Genomic DNA, 6,832 nt, shown 5'->3' with positions numbered 1-6,832 from the left:
TCGCGAAACTTAAAAAAAAAATATTAAAAACAAAACTCCAAAAAAAAATATTTCATGACTCACACAAAAAAAAATAATATTAATTATGATTAATAAATAAAAATATTTACAACACGCCCCCATTAAATAAAAACCTTTGAACACAAAAAAAAGTTGTTTTACAAAGACGAAAAAGGGGGGGGGGGGTTCGTAAATAAAAATAAAAAGTAATCATCTATTATTCTACACATGTTCACATAAATAAAAAAATACTATGATGTTAAATATTTTAAATTTTTATTCCATAGATTAATATCGAATTTTAATTATTCTCGAAATTCTATTAAGGAAAATGATTAAAAAAAATTGTTTTATTATAAAAAAAAATTGTAATATTTATTCGGGTCCCATCACATCCTCCAACAATTCTTGAATCTCAGATGGTGACAAATCGACCATAGGCCACTCCTCAGCGTAATAGGCCCTGGGACTCGCCTCCGCCGTTTCTTCTCGTAACGGCTCTATAATCGCCACCGGTCGCCCCGTCGCAGTCATGGATTGATCCTGTTGTGGTATTACCCCTATCGTTAAAGGCGGCAAAATGGTCCTAACTGGCCGGGCGTCGCTCCTTCCCGGGCTTCGGCTTCTGGGGCGCGTCGTTTCCCTATTATCATTCGAGTTTTGCCTACGATTTGGCCCACGGGGGCACCGCATCTGCAAATGATTAGGCGAACCACATAAGAAACAAGAGCGTCTCCTCCTCGGGCGCGTGCTGAGGTGCCGGGGCTCCGGTAACTCGGAGTGTTCTCGATTATTCGTTATTATCCCTGATACTCCCCTTTGGACCGGGGGAGATCTAGCTACTCTGTTCCGGCGTATTGGAGGCGATCGGTCTACTATGTTTCAGCAAATCGAAGGCGAGATTGGGCGCCCATCCTCATTAACATATCCTCGGAAAATACTTATTCTAATGGTTAAATTCTCCCAATAGATACAACGATGTCTACCCGACATTCTTTTTTTCAAGAAAAAAAAGTATAATAAAAAAAATTAATAACAGTTTTTTACTCACTTTTCTTTTGGGCCAAAATGAATAAATACAGGAAAAATTTTCTTTAACAAAATTAACAATTATACAAAAAGAAAAATTATAATTTTGCATTTATAAAATTCCCCTTTTAAAGCCCAATTATTGGAACCTTCCTTGTTTTGCGTCTCGCTTCCAACTGTCATTGGAGAAATCTTTTTCGTGTTTCAGTCCAACTTGGAACCATTTTTTATTTGTTTCCTAGTCCAATTGTTACTCCTTTCTATTCCATTCTCCAACTATATACAAATTTTATTTCCAACTTTTGATTTATGACTCCGACATCTCCCAAAATTATCCTTTACTTTAATTTATTACTTTGGTTAACATACCCAACATTTTTAACATATTTTGCGATGTACTTTTATTTTCATTTGTTGTTTTATCCGGCATTGATAACATTTTGGTAACTATATCTAATTTTTCTTTATTCCAATATTTGTGTATTCTTTTTGGTCTTTGAATTCTCGACGAAGATTGGGAGTTTTCATTTAAATTGGAAAAATTAGTATTACTATTGGATAATAAAGATTCTATATTAAACATTTTTTTTTATTATTTAAGAAAAATTAAAAATAATTAATATGTAAGTATTTTAATTTTTTATTTTGAATTAAATTTTAACACATATTTTTTTATAATGATTAATCAACTATTAATCTTCTTAATTAATTGCTTGTCCATATTTAATTTCAATCTTTAGTTCTATTAAAAATAAAATCTTATTTTGTTTACCCCCTTTTATAGTATATTTAAACATGTGTATCGTTTCACTGTATCTTGGGTTAATTATCATTATCGATTTTTTTTTTTAAATTAAATTTGATTTAATCCCCGAATTCTTCAGATATCTATCCCTTTCTTCTCGCCGCGTCATGGCTGGACCTTAATCTTTCAGACTCTACTATCTTCCGTATCTGTTCTACATGTCTAACTCCTTCCTTTCCGTCGACGAATTTTACTCTCACCATTTTATGCCCCACGTTCTGTATAATTACTCCGGACTCCCATTTTCGGGTACCTCCAAAAATTCTCGCCCATATGGTCTGACCAACCACAAATTCACACTGATTATCCATTGAATTCTCCTCCTGCGCCGGTTTGGGTCTTAAGAAATCTAACTGAATACGAGTTCTACGGCCCAAAAACTTTTCTGCTGGGGACAATTCCTCTCCCTTTCGACTATTGTTATAATATGCAACCGCTATCCAAATCTCTCCACCCCCATATTTCGACTTCCTCAACCAACTCTTTACCACCGCCACCAACCTTTCCGCCTGCTTATTTGAGCTTGGGTGGTGAGGAGGTGCCTAAATGTGTCTCGCCCCAGTTTCAGTACAAAAAACTTTAAATTGTTTACTTATAAAAGCGGGTCCTCCATCCGACACGACTATTTCCGCTACCCCAAACTTTGCCCAAAGATCTTTTAACATCTTAATTACTACTTGCGTTGTTAACCCCTTTACTTCTTGATACTCTACCCATTTTGAGTAAGCGTCCACTACGAAAAGATATATTTTATTTTCGAAGTCGAAAAAGTCTAAGTGCACTCTTTCCCATGGCTGAGTAGCCCTAGGCCAAATACTTTTCTTGTCCTTTCGAGGCATACTTGCCCATGAATTACACATTTCACAACTTCTCACCATATTCTCGATTTCTTTATTCATGCCAGGCCACCATACGTATTCCCGCCCCCATTGTTTCATTCGTTCCATACCCTGATGCCCAGCATGGATCATTGCCTTTACTGCCTCCCTTAATTTGGACGGCACCACTCCCCGACTTCCTCGTACCACACACTCGTCCACTATCGTTAGCTCTTTCTCAACTTGCTTGAACTTTTTGTCCCCATCTCGCCATTGTTTTCGACCCAATATGCACGCTTTGATTCTCGTTAACTCGCGATCTTTTAAAGTAGCATTTTTGAGTTGTTTTCACGCAACTGGTCCTCCTTTAGATATCCCGACTATCGCTCTAATCAACCCGTGCTCATCCTCTTCATCCATATCTTTCGACTTACTCGTTTCGCGATCCTCTCCCGCTCCACATCTAGAAAGAATATCCGGTAAGTAATTTTCTCTTCCTCGCCGGTATTTCACTTGCACGTCGAAACTGCCTACCAGCAACAGCCATTGCTGCAATCTAGGCGACAACATGAGCTCCTTGTTGTCCTTCCTGAAAAGATGAACCAAGGGCTTGTGATCCGTATATATGATAAATCGACGTCCGATCAAGTATTCCCGACATTTAGTCAATCCAAATATAACCGCTAGCGCTTCTTGCTCGATCACTGAATATCTTGTCTCGGCCTCTCTAAAAATTCTTGAGAAAAATAAAATAGGTCTCTCTCTCCAATTCGTCTATACAATGTAATAGCGCTCCACCCACACCCCTATTCGAAGCGTCAACGGCCAATATCACTGGTAAATCGTTATCAAAACACACTAGTACTGGTTTCCTTCCAATCCTCAATTTCAACTCCTCAAAAGCCTCCTCCCGTTCAATCTTTCATTTAAATCTTTCTCCTTTCTTTAACAATTTATACAACGGCGCCGCTATCTGCGCGAAACCTTCCACAAAACGGTGATAATAATTCACCATTCCCAAGAAAGCTTGTACTTCCACCTTATTATTAGGCTTCACCATGCTTGTTATATTTGCCATATTTTTGTCCAAAGGTCTGACCTCTTTCCCATTGATTTTATGCCCCAAATATACGATTTCTGATACTCGCAACACACTTTTTTCAACGCTTGCCCGCAATCCTTTATCCTTGATCCTTTTGAACACCTCCTCCAATCTTCGTTCGTGTTGCTCGGGAGTCTCTCCCATCACCAATACGTCATCCACGTAGTAAAATACTCCCTCTAGTCCCTGAAACACTGCCGCCATCGTTCGTTGAAAAATTGGAGCCGACACGCTAAGTCCAAACGGCAATCTACAGAAGGCATACAATCCCTTCGGAGTCGTGATCGTTAATAGCTTTTGTACCTCGGGTTTCACCTTCAATTGTAAGTAAGCGTTCGAAAAGTCCACCTTTGAAAAGTATATGCTGCCCTTCAAATTAGCTAATATTTCTTCAATCCGAGGTAACGGATATTTTATCTCCACGACCCACGGGTTTAGCGTGACCCGAAAATCGGCGCATAAACGAAGCTTTCCACTAGCCTTCTTAACGGGTACTAACGGTGTCGCCCACTGGCTATACTCCACTGGACAAACAATGTCCTTCTGCACCCACTGCTCTAATTCCTTGTCTACTTCAATTCGCCATTCGAACGGTATCCGTCGTAATGCACAAAACTTGGGCACATATCCCTCCTTTAAGATATCCACTCCATAATCTCGGAGACAACCCAACTTTTCATCAAAGATCTCCTTGTAATTTTTCATCAAGTTTCGCACTCCCTCTTGTACTTTGATCATACCAAATTCTATCTCTCTATTCCGCAATTCCCTCTCTTCCCGTCGTCTCGTTTCCTTTCCATTCATTTCCATTTCTTGGCTATGTGTTCCCTTAGTATTTCCTTGTTCCAAATCATAATTTTCTCTAGTTTCTTCTTCTGGCAACACTATCTTCCCATCTGCCAATTCCTCCAACTCCGCTTCAAACTTTCCTTGATCATGAATTTATTTCTTTTCTTCGGTATCATTTCTTCCTCCCTTTCTCCCAAAGTCGCGACAAATCCTAAAATTCCCCCCGATACCTCCCCTATAATTCCCCCCAAAACCTCCCCTAAAATTCCCCCCAATACCTCCCCTATAATTCCCCCCGATATCTCCCCTATAATTCCCCCCGATACCTCCCCTATAATTCCCCCAAAACCTCCCCTAAAATTCTCCCAATACCTCCCCTATAATTCCCCCCGATATCTCCCCTATAATTCCCCCCGATACCTCCCCTATAATTCCCCCCAATACCTCCCCTATAATTCCCCCCGATATCTCCCCTATAATTCCCCCCAACACCTCCCCTATAGTCTCTAACAACCCCATCATCTTCTCCTCTCCTTTCCCCTTCCAAAAAGGTCTCAATTCCTGGCAATCTTTCTCCATACCATAAATTCATATTTCTATTTTCTTCACATCTTGCAACAGGTAAAAATACACCACACAATGCGAATACCCCCCAAAAACCACAATCTGGACCAATTCGGGTGATCCAATCCCATCCCACTACTGACTCTACTTTTCGATCTACTATCCATAAGTCCAAAATCTCCACTCTATTCTCTAATACCACCTTTAACTCCACCCTTCCCATCACTGCGACTTCTGATCCATCCAACTACGGATCTTGATGTCCTCTCGTCTAATTATCCCTTCCGACCAAATACTCTGATATTTTTCATATCCCATCACGGATATGGCTGCCCCGGTATCAAATAACATGGATACCATATTTCCATTCAAATTTATCCAAACTCTAGGGCAAGGATCATGTATCCTTTCCTCTTGTATCATATTTATGCCCTTTGATTCCCAATCTTTCTCACTATAATCTGATCTTTCCATCTCTTTCGCCCAAAGCCCCCCGACCTCTGTGGCATGCTCTTTGCCATCATATAGTCACAAATACTCGCAATCTCTCGCACCATGTCCTTCCTTCCGGCATCGGAAACAGATTATATTCTGCTCTTTATTCACAGCCAAAAATGGTATTTCTACCTCTTTATTTTTTTACTTTTAATAATTCTAACATTTGGAGTACTTTGCCCCATGTCCCTCTGTGAAAAACCGCCTCTAGTATTGAAATTACCCACATTGCATTCCTCCCTATTGTGACCAAATCGGCCACAACCTGCACATCGTAGTTTATCACGTCTTCCTGGACAAAACGGGGCTATATGTCCATATTTTCCACATTCAAAACATTTTGTTTCTTGGCAATCTCTGACCATATGTCCCTGTCTTCCGATAACAATTCATCCCCCCCCCCCCTTACTCTAGAATCAAAGTTGGGTCTCATTTCTCCTCTCCTTTTCTGAGAATTTTCTCTAGGTCCCCTATATGTCCCCAATCTCTGATTAGTATATGCATCTCTCCTTTCAGGCCTATAGGTTAATTTATCTACTTCGCTATCCGTCCACCCATTAATTATCTCCTGCACCGGGAACCATGTTACCTTTCCCATAACATCTTCTTCTCCATTATTTCCTTCTATCGTCAATGTCTGTCCTTTATTCTCACACTTCGACTCCTTCTCAACCTTCTTCCCCATATTAAGCTACACATCCATATTACTAATATAACCAATGCCCCAAAAATATTATACTGTATTTCCCAGTATTTTACAAATTTTAAACTTTTCATTCCGACGTTATAAAAAATTTATAATTAATTTCAAAATAAAAATTTTGGTTATTTGTAATGTCAATAGATACGATATTATTAAGAGTGTAAACAATCCAATGATACACATGTACATCTACAGTTAATAAGTCTAAAGATACGACAAAAATTTGGGAAAATTTTGTGTAACAGATTCACAACTGGTAAAATTCGGACAGCACTTCCGTACGATAAGATTTTTTTTTTCAAATTTTGTGTAACAGATTCACAACTGGTAAAATTCGGACAGCACTTCCGTACGATAAGATTTTTTTTACTTTTTGGAGAAGAGAAAGAGAAAAAAAATGGACAGCACTTACGTCCAATTTGGCCACTCTGTGTATATTTTTTTTTTAAAAAAAATGTGTTTTACAATCCTTTAACACTTTTCCTAGATATTTTACCGTTGATGTAGACGATGTAAAATTCACTCGT

The sequence above is a fragment of the Gordionus sp. m RMFG-2023 genome, chromosome 5 (genome assembly GCF_954871325.1).
Source record: "Gordionus sp. m RMFG-2023 chromosome 5, tfGorSpeb1-WG-v2, whole genome shotgun sequence".
NCBI classification, from domain to species: domain Eukaryota; kingdom Metazoa; phylum Nematomorpha; class Gordioida; order Chordodea; family Parachordodidae; genus Gordionus; species Gordionus sp. m RMFG-2023.
Note: the sequence above shows the minus strand (reverse complement) of the source record.